Below are 16,881 nucleotides of genomic sequence, written 5' to 3'. Positions count from 1 at the left end.
GACAACTGATATTGATTTCCGTGTGCTTGGAAAAGCTCCTGAGAAAGCCTTCTGCTCTCAGAAGTCTGAGCAATCTACACCTTTACTTATTCCTTCACTGTGCAAGGCCAGGCTCCAAATGAAATGAAATAAAAGAAATAATTGGCAACAGACAAGTTCACAAATGACTCATTCTCCATTTTCCTCCCCTTATAGCCTTGTGCAGAAGCTAATACTTAAGGATAACTACCCTTTACAGAACACTCTCTAAGTATATTATTTCTAATGTCAAAATTCAGTTGATTTTATTACACCTTTTTACAAATGAGGGAATTAAGGCTTAGTGAAGTGAGTTACTTTGTATGGTGTCACGCAGCAAGTAAATACCTTAACCTGAGAATGAAAACCCATGTCGATCTGGGTCTGAAGTCTCTGTTCTTCCACGAACTAGGTTGCCTCATTTTTCTAGATGTGCATTTGCCTCCCTTGACTTTCCACTTGCTGTCATTTTTGAGTCAGTTACGTTAGCATCGTTCAGAGATAATGACTCCCTGCTGGTAGATTTTGGCTTCCTTAGTTGCCATATCCAGGTAATTACAGAGTGCAGTAGAGCTAGATTGCAATACTACACATTGTCAGTAGGTGTCACCATCTTATCTAATGTGATTATTTATTCAAAAGTATTATGTTTACTGAGCACCTGCTATATGAAAGGCACTAGGGATACAGTCATGAATAAGACAAAGTCTCTGTTTCTTGAAACTTACGTTTCAGTAGGGAAGTCTGAAAGACAAATTTATAATATTGTATCAGATATTGATCAGTGGACTAAATAAATGCTGAAATTTAAGACTTTAGGCTGTCAAATTAACCAGCTATATGAATTTGAAGTATGTTATATGAGGAAGGCCTGTGTCTAATGATGTGAAACCAGCTGCCATACAATGTAAGATAATTCATCTCTCAGGACAGCTCCATGCCACTGACTCTGTTCAACCAATCAGTGAAAATGATCACTGCCCCCACTTCCCCAGTGAAACAGCCTGGGAAAGGAAACCCCCCTGGGACTAGAATTTCCAGGGTTTACTGCCTGAGTGTCCTTCTTGCAACCTTTCACCATCACTATAGAGTAAGTCCCAATGCGAGCATGATCTACTAGGCCCTTCATGATCTAACTTACTCTACAGCCTGAGCTCTGATCACATTCTCCTTACACTCCAGTAAACCAGAGCTGCTTTTCAGTCCCTACATATGCAATTGTATGTAATTTTGTAATTTTAAAATTTCTAGTAGCCACATTAAAATGTAAAAAGAAACAGATGAAATTAATTTTCATACTGTATTTTATTTAACCCAATATATGCAAATGTTACCATTTTAACATGTAATCAGTTCAGAATATTATCAATAAGATATGTTGCATTCTTTTTATCATACAAAGTCTTCAAAATCTGGAGAGTATTTTACATTTGCAGCACATCTTAATACAGAAGCTACATTTTCATCAGAAGTATTTCATCTATGTTTAGATTTTATAAAAATATATTCTCAAAAAAAGTAGAATCACATACCCAATCTGTTCCAAACATACTTAAAAGTTTTCTAAAAACCGAACTAAATACCAAAACATCATTTTCATGTAATATTCAAATCTACATTGACAAAACTGGCTCATCATTTTTAGAACAATTAATCTGACTTTGAAGCTAAAGCACATCCATTTCAAAACTTTATCTGTCTCTGGTAAATTCACTAACTCTTGCATCAACTCAGTATTAACACTGTTTCAAAGGGTGTTGCATAAATTGATTTACCAATATCAATAAAATGCTCTCCAAATTTATTTTGTCACTTTTGCAGCCAACACACGTGTCAATTATCATACAATTTCTGCATATTGATTCACATTAGAAAAAATTATTATTGATTTGTATAATTAAATTCTTAATTTCAGCAAATTCCCATACTGGTGTTGCTGGGCCACAAATAAATGTTTCCTTTCCATGAAATTCCAAATTTAGCTTGTTCATATGCAGTGTGATTTTGGCTAGGAAATGTGAATCACACTGTCATTTTTTGTCTTTGATTTAGTGAATTTTATTTCAAGAAAATCTTGGAGTTAATAATACAGTAAATTTTGTAAAACTGTTCCACAACTCAACTGATAAATATTGTCAAAAATCACAAGATCATTAACTTAATTGTCTTGTTTTGTTCAGTAGATTGACAAACTGGCAACGATTCACAACATTTACACGTATATACTGAAGAATTTTAACAACTGTACCTATGATACCTTTCATAGAATATGCTTCAGAAAAGTGAGTACAAATATTTTCATAGCACTTAGTGAAATAAAGCAACAAAGATAGTATCAGTCTGCTGTTTAAAATTCCAATAAAAAATCTAAAATAGCACTATCCACCATAATAGAAACATTTTTTCATATCTAAGTTCTTCTTAGATAGAAAAGATTTTTAAAATATCTATGCCATAAATTCCATATTTTAGGATTCATAATTTTTTGTAAATTTTCAAGCATTTTGAGACAACATGTATCCAAACTATCAATTTAGCAGTGTCTCTATTATTTTCCAACCCACTTAAAACTGAGATAAATTAGATTTAATTTTTAAAATTTGAATTAACTGATCTTTGATTCTGTTAGAAAGGTCTTATATTTTATGGACAGTTGTTTGGTGGCATAATTGAAGATCTTACACTTTCTGTAAAATAGCATTTTTAGTCTTTTTCTTATCATTTTCTAACAGAATTTTCATAAGTAAAATAATAATTAATTTTACTGCCTATCAAAAAATGGTTCTGTGTGTCTGTGTATTTGTGTGCAAGAATCTAAGTTGTTTACACTGAGTTGGCCAAAATTACAAGCTCAAATTGTTAAAAATAATTTTTTTTGATTGATGTTTAATTCTGATATGAAGCGACTGTTGAGAAGGAAGTTATCAAATTCACTAAGTATTTGCTGTAAATAGCATTGCCTATTATCTTTTTTTATTTTTATAAAACAGGGACCATCTTTGTTTCATTCTGCTGCAGTAAACTGCAATTACCATTCATTGGAAAATTTATAAGATGCCTTCTTTCAGTCTTTTATTTTCTTTTTTATTCTGACCATAGTATTAGTTTCTGTATCTTCACTCGATTCTCCATAAGTAGTCTGCCTTCATTTTAAGTGAAAAAATTTGTCCATATTTATTTTTTATACTAAAAATAGTTTAATTGTATTGCAATTAAAATAATAGCAAGTACTTTGATTTAATTACCAATCAAGATTTACATAGTTACCACAGTAATTGGCATTGTCAGTGCAACATATTCAAATAACATGTTACAGTATTGCATTGCTGTGTAGAAAAAAATCACTTAAACTGAATCAATCCATTGATACTGACCAGATCAGTGATGTGTTTATGCATAATAATAGAAACAATACATTCATCCAAGAAATGCATCACTATACAACAGTGCTATCTTATGCACTGCAGAGACTCAAGTGAAATAGTGTTTGACTGAAACATTAGTTTTGTTTAATAAAAAATTTACATTATTTCCATTTTAGACTTTAAATTTAAATTAATAAAAATGAAATAAATGAAAAATTCAGTTCCACAGTGACACTAATTATAGATCAACCGCTCAATAGCCACATGGACAAAATGAGGTTGGAGTCTCTGTTCCATAGCTCATTGTCTGTGTGTGTTAGATTTCCCCTCTTCCAAAGAGACTGCTTAGAATACTCCACATATTTGCTGTGAGGATCAAGTAAAAATATTTCTATTCATAAGTTTTAAAACATAGTCCAAATGTTAGTGTTTTTATCTTGCCTGTGCCAGTAGGAAATCTGCCTCGGGCTGAATGCCACAGCATTCAGGAAGTATCCATGTCATAGAAAGCAGGATGGCTTTGCTATGTTGTTAGGGAAGCCCATGATGCTAGCAGAGCAAGTATGGGCACAGTCAATACCAGAGAGATATCTTACTATTAGCCAGTCACAGTTATACACAAAATTTGGAGACTACTACTTAATTGTTATTTTTTCTTTTCTTCAGGCCGTGGGACTTAATAATTAAGAGTGCAGGCTCAGGAGCCAGACTACCTGGCTTTGAGTCTCCAGCTTCTAGGGGATTTAAGGTTTGGGACTTAGGATTTAGTAATTGCATGACTTTGGGCACCTTAACTTGCCATGCCTCATTTTGCTCATCTGTAAAATGGGGATAACAATGGCCCTATCCCATAGGGTTGATTAAAGAGTGAGATAATCCTTAGAAGATGTTTAAAAGAGTACCTGGCAACAGATTAAGTTATAAATCAATGGCCAGTGATTGTTATCACCTGTGCTGAATCCACCCTGGACAGGCTTCTGGGGATTTCCTTCTTTTCTTCATTCCTCTCCACCTGCTCCCTCACTAGCTCCTCTGTCCCCCAGTAGGATCCTGGTTCTCACCTAGGAAATCATACCTCCTTGAGATCCAGTTCATCACTATAGGAGACAATGTCTTTCATTTTCTTCAGAATGGAATATCTGTTAAAATAACTCTTCTTGCTAACTTTCACCACCAAATTAATCTCACAGCTGAATTTAGATGCGTTATCATGCCAGGTTGTTTCTGCCTCTTTCCCATAGGCTCAGCAAAGAACCTCCCCCCAAGAAAAGGAGTGAGAATGAAAGGAAATCTCATTCATTTATTCGTTTCACAAATGTTTATCGAGTACTTACTTTGTGTCTGATTCTCTGTATGAGCTTGGGAGTCAACTGTGAACAAAGTGGTAAAAAAAAATATTCCTGCCCTCATGGAGCTTGCATTTCAGTGGGGAGAGGTGGATAATAAATAATACCATAATAAATAAGCACATTATTCAGTAAGGTAGAAAATTATAAACACTGAAAAAAATTGAACAGACTAAGGGGGTTGGAGATGTGAGATGCAGGGTTGGATAATCACTTAAACAGAATGCTCAGGGAGGGTCTTATTAAGAATAGGGCATTTGGGCAAATATTTGAGGGAGGTCAGGGAGATAACTATAAAGTTATTTGGGTGAAGAGGGTACCTGGCAGAGGGAATAGCCACTGGAAAAGTCCTAAGGTGGGAACGCGTCTGCCCTGTTGAAAACATAGCAAGGAGACTGATGTGTCTGGAGCAGAGTGACAGAGACAGGGCCATAGCATGTAGGGCCACATAGGACATTGTAAAGAATATGGCTCTTACTCCTAGGAAAATTATTTGGAGCCACTATAATTGTGAGGCTAGAGTTCCTAGTTGCATAGTTATTTCAAGTCAGCTTTGGGCAGTGATGGTATAAAGAGACCACAAAATTAAATTGTCTGAGCTGTCAGAGGCCTTTAAGGAAATTGAATTCTCTTGCCCATCAGTCCTTGAATTCCTTATACAGAATTGCTACCATCTTGGACACCAGGCAATAGGGAGCTCTCATCTTCCCAAGGCAGCCCGTCTTTCTAGTTCTGCCTGGTGGAAGAGTCTCCCTTTTATTGAGCTGACATCTGTCTGTCTGCCTATCATTGCCATCCATCACCTTGATTTCTGCCCCTCGGAGGCCTTTCAGGGTAAGCACAATCTCTCTTCCTCATGACAGCCCTTCAAATATTTGAAGACAACTGCCATATCCCTAGAGTTTTCTCTTTCCCGAACTGATCAACTCCAGTTCCTGCCATCATTTCTCATATGACAAATATTTCCAGCATCTGCTTTCTCTCCTCTGACTGCTCCATGTCTGTTTATTTGATACCCAGAAAGGAACCCAGATGTGTCCAGCTGGGGGAGACCAGGCCATCCCATCTCTGATCTGCGCCAGGTTCTAGGTAGAAGCATGGTGAAGTGAGAAGGCTTTAGAATCAGAAAGGCATGGACTCAAATCTCAGCTCTTCCCTTTCAGTGTTGTGCAAGAGGTGGTTTAGTCTCTTTGAACCTTTGTTTCTATGTCTGCAAAGTGAAGATGTTAATACCAACCTTGGAGATGTGCTGCAGGAGTTTAGTGGTTTGATGTCCTTACAGTTGCCCAGCATCTCATAGAGGTTCAAAGTTAATTTCTTCATTTCCTCTGCACCTTTCATACTGTTTTCCTCACCCATACACTGGAGAGTTTCATTCCCAGATCCAATCTCACAAAATCCAGCCTCCTGAGTCCCTAGGAGAAGTATTCTTTAGGCTCTTCTTCTAATTCCTTACTAAGAGATAAGTAGAATATTTGGGTTTTTTAAAAATTTTCTTCAACAAATAAATAAATTCAGGAGAGAAGTTTCACTGGCCTCAGATCCAGCTCCTCAGAGGCTGTAGAGGGAGTTTGGCGTTATTCTGGTGAGTTATGGCCAAGTACTATGGGAAGGAGAGGATGAGTGACCTACCTGCTTTCTGGCTGCCTAACCTTGTAACAAATAAAGTATTGGTTTATTCTACACCCAGGAAGGTGGGCTCTTTCTTTGTAATACAGAACAAAGGTGTGACTAGAACTTTCTAACTATCTTAGAGCAACATAGACACAGCTTTGCAACGTATGTGACTTTCACTGCTCATCTGAAGCTGAGGATATGGAAAGACACAGTTTCTAAATGGTTGTATCTGCAGGGGCAAGTAAGTAAAGCTCCCTCAACACCCTCTGAAGCTTTGCTGAAAATGAGCTGACAATAGGCAGATTAAGAGGAGAAAAAGGCATAGAGTTGTATTAACATGCACAGGGAAAATGCACAGGAGGCTGATTACCCGATAACCCAGTGTAGTTCATATGCTTATTACTTACCCTTGCTCACAGGGGAGGAACAGATGGGAGAATGTGGGTAATTTTGGGGGGTAGTAAATAATTTTAGGAAAATGAATGGACCTGGAAAACAGAAATTGGCTTGTAAGTAATGGGAATTTGAATAAGCCTGAGAGAAAGACAATAGTTTGTAACAAAGTCTATCCAGGTGTGGTTACATTCCTCAGTCTTCTTTCTTGCAATAGATCTTGAAATCTCAGGAAGGGGATGGAAGGCAATTGTGTTCTCTTTGGTGGGTCTGGTCTTAAGGCGGGTAAGGGAGTATCAGAGTAAAATCCCACCCTAGGCTGGGGATGGAGGAGTGGGGTGGGAGACAGGAGAGGTCAGGAAGTGCTTGATTCCAAGGCAGCTTCTAAGGCCTGCCTATTTTAGTTCAAAATGCTCAGCATGTCAAGGCACCATACTTTTGGGATATTGTTGTCTGAGCTGCAACATAAGCATTCTGTTATGGAACATGGAGAACGGCAGAAAAGGCTGCGGCACATCTGGGACATTATGAAGACTGGTTATTTGGCCAAACTGAGCCCTCCTCCCCTCCATCCTGGTTTGGAGGCTCCCCACCCCTTGCCTGGACTATTGTCTCCTTGCCAAGACCTCGTCTCAGCCCTGTCTCAGTGGTTCCTCTGGCAGTCAGGCTCCTACAGACCTCACACTCCACTGTCAGCTGAGCTTCCCAACCTCACATCCGGCCCACTCTCAGCCACAGCCTTTTAACATTCTTTGCCATCCCCTGACAACAACATTCCAATCCAGGCCTCCAATCCTTTGCATTTGCTGTCAACACCAACCTGAATATCTCTTCCTACTTTTTTTGTTTATTGAACTCTGCTCGTCCATAGGTCCAAATCCTACTCAAATATCACCTGATTCATGAGGACTTCTCTGTTTCCTTGAGGAAGAGCTTATGTCCCTCCCCTGTGCTCTTACAATACTTTGCGTGTACCTCTGTTGTATTATTCTTGGCTTATTGTACTACACTGAGGTGTTATGCATCTGTCTCCTCCACTGGAGTTTACTGTCAGCAATCCTTGATGTTCTTTGGCTTGCAGCTGCGTCACTGTAATCTCTGCCTCTCTTGTCACATGGCCTTCTTCCCTGTGTCTCTGTGTCCAAATGGCCCTCTGCTTTCTCTTATAAGGACACCACCCACTGGATTAGGGCCCACTGTATTCCAGCATGACCTCGCTTTAACTTGACTACATCTGCAAGGACCGTATTTCCAAATAAGGTCACATTTACAGGTGGGAGAAGGGTGAGAACTTCAAAATATCTTTTGTAGGAGGACACAATTCAACCCACAACACTAGGCTTTATGTGTCTGCGCATTGTTACTGCCTGGCATATCAGAGGTACATAAATATGCTCATTAGATGACAAAGGAACAAATGAAAAAGGAAAGGCAGAATAATGTATCCCAATATGCACACATTTGCTGCATGCCCCATCTATGCAAGGTCCTGTGCTAGGCACTGAGGTCACAGAGAATGACATGTGGCTTCAGCTATCATTATTTTTCCCCACAATGTGCCTGAGCTTCCCAGTCGTGTATCCTCTGCAGTCCTCAGCTCACCCTGAGTCCTTTGACTTTAAATAGACCTACCAGGGTGTCTGATACCAGAGTGCTCATGACTAATTCAGGGCCTTCCTTGCAGTGAATTTAGGAGCGTGGGAGCCCAGCTGGGACCTCCATTCCCCTAGGATCACTGGATCCTGCTCCCACTTGACAGCTGTGGGGATTTTACTCTCTGTATCTAGAATTAATCTGCAGGCTCTTTTGAAATAAGTCACTTCTCCCACCCTGTTCTGCTCTGAGTTTTATTTCCTCATTTGTAAAAAGGAGATAATACCCAGTTTCTTCAGGTGATTGAAATAGTGATAAGGGAAGTAATTGATGAAGCTAATTACTAGTTATTTAGCATTCAGAATTTATTTTGGCACACATTCTTCCTATCCCTGGATTCTCATCCCTCTGCAAGGTGACCTTGCAGCACCTCCCATCAAAAGGTGGAGGGTCTTTCTTTATTTCTCAGATATAACTTTGGCCATGTGATTTGCATTGGTCAGTGAGGCAGCAGCAAATATGACACAAGTGCAGGTTGAAAAGCACTTGGATATTGGTACTTGCTCCTGTGGCTCTTGGTGGTCTTTCAAAAAAGATTCCTTAGGGATTCTGCAAGATGCCAGACCCCACTTTCCTCCTCAATAGTCCCCAGGGTTCAGAGTGCCCTTGGGTCCAGTAATCTCAGATGTCCTGAGCCTTATCATTAGTGCCATATCCACTTATTAATGGGCTTCCTTGTTCAGATTATGTGCATTACTGAACAAATAAAAATCTGTCCATGGCTTCTGGGAATACTCAGTCTAAGACCACAGGCACTTTGCATAGAGAGTCTAAAAGACAGCCTGGAACAGTGCTGAATATGCACATTAATTAAATATATCCAAAGAAGTGTCATGGTTATACAATAATTCTAACTTAGGAGGAGATTTCAAAATCATATTTTGACTGGCCCTCCTAACAGTCCTGTGAGCCAAAATAGAGATTGTATCCCATTTTATTTATAAAGAACATGAGGCCTCGAGAGGTAACATGACTTGTTCAAGGTCACATGGCTAGTATATATCAGTTAGTTTTTGCTACGTAACAACCATCCCGAAATTAGTACTTTAAAACAACAATTATTTATTAGCTCATGTTTCTATGAGTTGGCCATTTAACTTGAGGTCTCTTGGGCAGTTCTTCTGCTGGTCTGTCTTGGCTCATTCATGCAGCTATAGTCATCTGAGGACTGCTCGTTTTGCCTGACAGCTGGTAGTGGCTATTAGCTGGGATGATGGAGGTGACTGGGCTGTCCGTCTCCAGTAGACTAACCTGGGCTTATTCACATAGCAGTTGTTGCAGAGTTTCGAAAAGCTGCCATAGCAAGTACTAACGTTCAGGTATTTTTCTACCTGTGCTGGCATCATATTTACTACTCTCTCATTGGCAAATGTAAAGCATATGGTCGACGTCATAACCAAAGAATAAAGAAATAGCATTCACCTTTCGATGATAGGAGCCTCCAGGTCACCTCACAATGAGACAAGAATACAGGTACAGTCACCCCCGTATCCACAGGGATACATTCCAAGACCCCCAGTAGATGCCTGAAACCACAGATAGTACCAAACCTTGCATACGCTATATTGTTCCTGTATATACATACTTATGATGAAGTTTAATTTAGAAATTAGGCAAAGTAAGAGATTAGCAACAATAACTAATAATAAAATAGAGCAATTGTGACAATATACTGTAATATAAGTTATGTGAATTTTGTCTTTTTCTATCTCTCTCAAAATATCTTATAGTACCGAACTCATCTATTTTTGTATGGTGAATAACTCAAACCGTGAAAAGTGAAACCCTGGTAAGGAGGGACTACTGTATAGGAAGATTTGTATCTATTTTTTACAATTTACTACAGCTAGTAAGTGGTAAATATGGGACAGCCACTAAAAATTACTCAGTCCCCTCTTGCCCTGGTGGGGATCAAAGAATGAGCCCAAATAATGTTCAGTTAATCAATGTCTCTTTTTTTCTATTGCTCAATGAGTTATAGTTACTATTCTGTATTATGTGTAAGGCACATTACAAGTTTACAAACAGGTTTATGTCCTAATCCAGTGGAGGACTATAACTGAGGGCTGGTTGTGAACAGGAACCATGAGAGATGCAAGCCAGGAGAACGTGTCAGTGGCTCATCTATCTCAATTTAAGTCAATAAACTTCTACTGAGCATCTATGTCCCAGGCACTGTGTTAAGTTCATGCATACAAAGGTGCATAAATCCTAGTCTAATTGTTTAAGGAACTCTCATAAGTGTAATTAAATAGATAAACATTGAAAAAAGCCAATTATGATGCAGTGGGAAAAGTTCTATCAAAGATACTTCATATACAGTGTTTGAGGAGCACACAGGAACAGCTAATTCTGTCTTGTAGGATGCAGTCTGAGATGGTTACAGAGAGAAAGTGTTAGTGATGGGTGCAGTTTTACCTGTGCAAAAACAAGGTGTTGTTGACCTGCATGGCATATTCTGGAAACAGCAAGACCACAGGAGCATGGAGGGTGGGGCTGAGGAACAGTGGCCAGAGATGGAGACTGGAAACGATTGTAAGTGGCTCTGAATGTCATGCTAAAGGATTCAAAATTCACCCTGATAGTGATGGGGTCACACAGGAGACTTGCAGAGTGGTAGGGAGGGGTCAGAGAGACATAATTTTGTATCTGTAGAGTAGAATGATTGCAGGCTACGTTTAGGAAGGAAAAACCAGAGACAGGGAGACCAATTAGGAGGCTATTGCCAAGTAAGAGGTGATGATAGATGGAATCAAGGAGCTATCAGTAGGACTGGAGAGGAGAGGATGAATTCTAAGCTATTTTGGAAGAGAACTTGATGCATGATTAGGTATGGGAGGTGAGAAAGAGGGATGGAGACTCCAAGATTCCTGGTTTGGGAAAATAGGTCAGGAGGGACAATGAAGGCTGGCAAAAAAACAGGTCTTGTGGCTTGAGGAACAGAGCTAGGGAAAGGGTGAGGAGAACGGAGGGCAGATTTGATTTGTGTCATCTTCAATTGAGAGATCTATGAGGATATCCTGAGAAATATCTGCATAAGCAGGTAATTGAATATTTAGGTCTGAAAGTCAGGAAAGAGAAACAGGTAAGAGATATCAGACTAGAAGTCATCTGCCCATAAATGGAAAATGTATTAGAATTTGATGGTAATTGATAGAAAGTCAAATTCAAGCTAACTCAAAACAAAACAAAATAATAAAAATATGGAGTTTTCAATTCCATTAACAATATCACGTGGAAGTCCCAGAATAGTCTTTAGGCACAGCTGGATCCAGGGATCCCAATGATGTCATCAAGTCTTATCTTGCTCTCCATCTCTTTGCTCTGCTTCCCTCTGTAGGTTGGCTTCATTCCAGGCAAATATTTCTTTTTTATTTCTTTTTTTTCCCAGATGATGGAAGTATGCTCATTTACTCCATCAACTACTCATTTGTGATATTTCGTGGGTCCATTCAGACTCAGAGGACATAGTTTTAGGACTTGTGCTAGGAAAATCCAGGGCATCCCCCAAGGAACCCTCCTGAGGCTTCTGGACTTGTTTGTTTTGGAGCCTTCTAGAAGATTTGGAGGGCTCTGAAAATATCTGGGTCCATTTGATAGATGACTGGCCATGTTCAAATCTCAGTTCTTTTGCTGCAGCCAATTGGCTCTAGTTCTACTCTGGGCAAAATTGGGGTACCCACAAAGAACTCACCTCAAGTTTCTAGTGCTGGGATTTCTGATGTCTTGCAAAAAAGAAAGTAGAAGTATGTGTTTAAATACCATCCCTGGGTGTCTTGGGATCTTTGTGTTCTTCACCTGGCCCCCTTACCTTGCCTCCTGAGATGCCAGATGGGTGAGATAGCCCACAGAAAGACTACAGCACTGGAGGACAGAATAGACAAGGATAAACTTTAGAAATATTTACATTCAAGGGGTCAGCAAAGAAGGAAATATTAGCAAAAGAAAATAAAAGAGGCCAGCGAGTTTGGAGGAGAACCAGGAGAAGCCACTCCACTTTTCTTCCTTCCAGAAGAAAGCCAGAATTATCAGACATCCTGTTTGTATCTTGCTCTTCTGTCCTCAGGAGTCCTCTTCACCAGACAGTTAATTTCTTTAGAATGTTAAGCACTTCACCAACTGCTATAAACAGCCTTAAGGTGCACATCCAACACCCATCATGCAGATTAAACCATTAATATGGAAAAGGGGAGCAGCAGAAGAGACAATAAAATTTAATTTGACATTATTTCCCCAAGAAAAGCATAAGTCGGTACAGGGTGCTGTATCTTAGCCTCTGCAGACATCTCCTTCCAAGATAATTAACTCCTGTTCTCTGGATCTTAGCATTAGCAGCTCCAGTGCCTCCTATAAGGAGATCTTTGTTATACCAATTATTTCTAATATGGTTATAGCTAATTCAAGAATTAAGAGTTTAGATCAATAAGAGGAAGATAGTTGTATTTTTTCTGATTGTCAGTTTCTTCATCTAAAATAATGGGTAGGCCAGGCACAGTGGCTCATGCCTACAATCCTAGCACTTTGGGAGGCCAATGAGGGAGGATCACTTGAACCCAGGAGTGCTAGTCCAGCCTGAGCAACATAGTGAGACCTTATTGCTACAAAAAATTTAAAAATTGGCCAGGTGTGCTGGCACACATGTGTAGTTCCAGCTGCTCGGGAGGCTGAGGCAGGAGGATCACTTGAGCCCAGGAGTTTGAGGTTGCAGTGAGCTATGATGATGCCACTGCACTGTAGCCTGGGCAACAGAGTGAGACCCTGTCTCAAATAAAATAAAATAAAATAAAATAAAATAAAATAAAATAAAATAAAATAAAATAGTAAATGGGTATAAGTCACAGCTCTCTCAGGGTTGCAGAGAAAATTAAATCACATAATATTTGCCAAGTGCTTTGAATGGTTCTGGCACATACAAAAAAACTTAATTATATTTTAGCCATTACTATATACCCAGATACAGGAAACTTTTGGAATGTCCATTTTTCTATCCCTAACAGCATTTGCCTTCATGAAGCTTTTATTGAGGTGAGAAGCAAACAAATAAGCAAGTGAAATATGTAGCACGCAGAGAGGATCAAAACATGCCACCCCAAAATGTGCCACTTTGGCATAAGGATTATTTTGGGCTGAAGGCATTTGCAATTCAAAAGATGCAAAAAGAAGCTCTTCCTAGAGCTTCCCTTCTTTGACTAAAAGCAGAAACTTCTGAGAAAGAGGACTGCTACACATCCCTTCTCCCAGGGAAGTTTTGTGATTGTGAGGAAGACAGAAATTGAGTACTGGGGTGGACCCGCACAGACAAACCTTCCTCCACTAGTTCCCCTGTGGACTTAACCTCCCTGTTCATGCCAGTGTGGAAGCCTAAAACCTTTTCCTTTGTCTAATCACTTCTCTACAAATGTATTGTTCTTTGTTAAGATGCTGTATAAGCCCAACTTCTAACCACCCCCTTGAGTTACTCATCACCAGTTTTCTCCCATGTGTTAATAAACTCTGTTCCTCTCCAGTTAATCTGTCTTTTGTCAGTCTAATTTGCAAGACTCCAGCCAGAGAACCTAGGAAGGTACAGGAGAAAGTTGGTTTTTTTTTTTTTTTCCCCTTCCCCACACATGTCAAATGGTACAGAGGAAAATAAAGCATGGAAAATAGCTAAGGAGTGTAGAGGAGGAGGATGCTAATTTAAAATAGGAAGGTGGGCAAGGCATGTTTCCAGTGAGCATTTCTTTCCTGTTACTTAAAGCTGAGGGCATCCTGAAGGTAATATTAAGTTTCCTAATAAGGCTTGATTGTTGGCTTAGAGAGCTTGCAGTTGGCAATGAATATGGTTGAGTAACCAGAGGATGATAACTACATATGTGAGCATGGAGAATTGCACAGACTGCCAAAGAGGTACATAGATGTGCCAGGCAGGTGACAAGATGGGCCAGATCATGGAATGCCTGTGTCCTTTGATATCTTGCCTCCTCTGATGCTCTGGTGTCTGGCCCAAGTGAGGAGGAGACACAAAGTCCTGCACTGTATTTCTGTAACATGGCTATTTTCAAGACTGGACTCTTGAAACAAAACTTTACAAAGGATTATTGGATCATAGATGAATAAACACAGGAGAAAAATAAATCTAGAATCTGTGCTGTCCAAAATGGTAGGCAGTAGCCCCATGAGGCTATTTAAATCTAAATTTATCAAAATAACATAAAATTTAAAAAAAATCACTTTTAGTCGTACTGGCCGCATGTACTTAATAGCCACGTGTGGCGTAAGTGCTTAATAGCTACGTGTGACGGGGGTTACTGTATTCGACAGCGCAGATACAGAACATTTCCATCACTGTGAAAAGCGTTATTGAACTGAACCATGCTGGCCTTGGCAATGTGGCTTAGAATGGTGCCTCTCAAACTTTAATGTGCACGTGAATTACCTAGTGATCTTGTCAAAAAGATTTGAATTCATTAGGTCTGGGAGTGGTGCCTAAGATTCTGCATTTCTAATAAGCTCCCTGGTGGCCAGTGCTACTGCTTCACCTCCACCCTTTAGCAGCAAGGGCATGGGGGGCACAGTGTGGTCTCCAGTGCTTGCAGAAAGGCGCCAGGGAGCTTTTGCATTAACTTCTGCCACACCCATCTGGGGTCTTATTTCTCCCTTCAAGGTAGAAATACAGTATATTAACCCCACTGTTCTTTACTAGAAGGTCATAGCTTATGAACAAGTACCTGGACTAAAGACCCCGAATGCCTGTATTATGTTCCTGGCTTTAGAATTTACGAGCTGCACGAATTTGAACCCGTCACTTAGCCTCTCTGTGCCTCAGTTCTCATCATCAAAACAGGGAAAATAACAATATCTTAGAATGTTATCTGAAATTCTGTAAGTGCCCTATAAACGTTAGCTATTATATTTATTAATAAAATAGGTTTGGTTGCAAGGCTCATTTTCCTATCTATCTATCCTGGGCTAGGAACTAGGGGACATAGATAAGATCAAGACACAGTCCTTGACCTTGAAGAGCTCCCGGATAGGATTCCAGATGTCTGGCACTGGCACAGGTTTCTGGGAATGAGCCACTCTGTATTTTGTGTGATAAATAAGACATCTCATGATGTTAGATGGCACAATTCTGTGAAAATCCATGCTTGTCTATCAACTTGCTGCTCAGTATTTCTGTTGACGTTGCAGGGCAACCCTGCTTATAGCTTGACTACTAAGATAAGGTACCTACATGTGCAACCAGAAAATGTATCACCAGCCTGTCTCTGCACAGTGTCACATTCATGGAAAGACAGCCCAAGAACCAACATTATTCAAAGCAAATTTATGTTTTTACTGTCTTCTTTCAAAGCGTGTCCCAGAGGATGCAATTTATTACTCAAAGCAGTGCTTCTAAAAATCTCTTGTCCCTATTCCTTTCAGTTGCCTTTCTCATTCTTTTTCATACCAAATCTTGGCCCCAAATCAGGCCTCTGATTCTTTCCTGCCTGTTTCTCTCCCTTTCCCCCCAATACAATAGCCTCAGACCCTGCTTCTCTCATCTGCCCATCCCCCCCCATAAGCATTTCCTGTTACTTCCTCTTCCTCCAGTCCTGATGTTCACAGGCCTCATTCCCTTTCCAAAGCCCCATGCTCCTGGCCCTTTCTCGATCTTGCAACCTCCTGTGAGAAGAAGTCTGGTTCCAGCTCTCACCTCGTCTGGGTGGAAATCTGCCCATTTCCCAGATAACAAGGGAGAGTCAGAAACTGACCCTGAAAGAAAAAATCCTTTGTCCACAGAAAGGAACCTGTAGGGTGTGGTAGGCAGAATTCTAAGATGTCCCCTAGGGTCCCCACCCCCTGGTGCACATATATTCCCTGCCTAATCCCTGGGACTGCAAACACGATGGACATGACTCCCGTGATTAGGTTATGTGAGATGACACGTTCACTTTGAGGAAGGGAGACTGTTCAAGGTCAGCTTGACCAAATCACATGAGCCCTTTAAAAGCAGCAGGTTTTCTCTAGTTGATCACGAAGGAACAGGTCAGAGAGATGTGCTCTTGCCGGCCTGGAAGAAGAAACAACAACCACGTTGTGAACTGCCTGTGGGGTCCACGTGGCAAGAAATGTGGGTGTCCTCTGGGAGGTAAGAGAAGCCCTGAGGACCTCCATCCCACAACTTCAAGGGATGATTTTGGCCAACAACCTCAAGGAGTTTGGGACTGAATTCTTTCCCAGAGTATTCAAAACAAAAAATGCAGCCCGCTGGCACCTTGATTTCAGCCTTGTGAAACCCTGAGACAAGAACCCAGCCACGCTATGGCTGGACATCTGGCCTACAGAACTGTGCACTAATGCATGCGTGTTGTTTTGGACCTCTCAGTTTGCGGTAATTTATTACCTAGCAATAGAAAATCAACACAGAGGGAGAGTAAGGCCAGATAGGATCTGAAAGCTCATACATGCATAATTTGTTTCTGCTGTGGATGAAAATATCATGAGTCACACAGAGCAAGGGCCAA

General features: G+C 40.2%; 1 long non-coding RNA gene across 5 annotated transcripts in view; it reads left to right on the top strand.

Annotated features, from left to right (window-relative positions):
- LOC123639325 overlaps nucleotides 1-16,881 on the top strand; it is a 49,875-nt gene that overhangs the window by 9,743 nt on the left and 23,251 nt on the right. For 3 of the 5 annotated variants that reach the window (XR_006735687.1, XR_006735686.1, XR_006735688.1), the window contains exon 4: nucleotides 2,202-2,300. This is a non-coding gene — a long non-coding RNA (uncharacterized LOC123639325). Of the gene's footprint in view, nucleotides 1-2,198; nucleotides 2,301-16,881 lie in introns of all 5 variants that reach the window. The other 2 variants (XR_006735690.1, XR_006735689.1) reach the window with 1 other exon arrangement.

Source organism: Lemur catta, chromosome 6 (assembly GCF_020740605.2).
Source record: "Lemur catta isolate mLemCat1 chromosome 6, mLemCat1.pri, whole genome shotgun sequence".
Lineage (NCBI taxonomy): Eukaryota > Metazoa > Chordata > Mammalia > Primates > Lemuridae > Lemur > Lemur catta.
The sequence above is the reverse complement of the archived record's forward strand: the minus strand, read 5'-3'. Positions and strand labels throughout refer to the sequence as shown.